This window comes from Arachis duranensis, chromosome 7, assembly GCF_000817695.3.
Source record: "Arachis duranensis cultivar V14167 chromosome 7, aradu.V14167.gnm2.J7QH, whole genome shotgun sequence".
In the NCBI taxonomy this organism is placed as follows: Eukaryota; Viridiplantae; Streptophyta; class Magnoliopsida; order Fabales; family Fabaceae; genus Arachis; species Arachis duranensis.
The window spans coordinates 73,340,103-73,340,544 of NC_029778.3; the positions used below are offsets into that span (position 1 = coordinate 73,340,103).

The 442-nt window shown below is 14.3% G+C and overlaps 1 protein-coding gene across 1 annotated transcript in view; it reads right to left on the reverse strand.

Moving 5' to 3' along the window:
* LOC107459939 (protein SRG1) overlaps positions 1-442 on the reverse strand; it is a 4,679-nt gene that overhangs the window by 3,826 nt on the left and 411 nt on the right. The gene's annotated exons all lie outside the window — the stretch shown is intronic.

The window sequence follows — 442 nt, forward strand, 5'->3', positions numbered from 1 at the left end:
TTATTTTTTTAAAGTTATTATTTATAATTATAAAAATAATTATAAGAAATTATTTTAATAAAAATAATCATAAAAAATTATAAGAGAGATAAAATTATTTTGGTTATAAATTTAGATGTCATGTGTTAATATTTTATTTGTAGGTCAAACTTATGTCATTGTTAGCCACCAAAATTAATGCCATTATAGAACTTCCCTTAAAAATTATTTAACTTAATAAAATATATTGACGTATATTTACTAATAGTATAAAATGGATGTAAAATTTTTATAACATTTATTGTTAAAAAAATCTAATTACAAAATAAAAATTAGTATAAAAATTCAATTAAAAACTTTTAAAAAATAAAAATTTAAATTACAAATTTAAATAATTATAAAGACTAAGAAAATAATTTAACCCATTTTTTTCAATTATGAAAAGTATAAAGTGGAAATAATA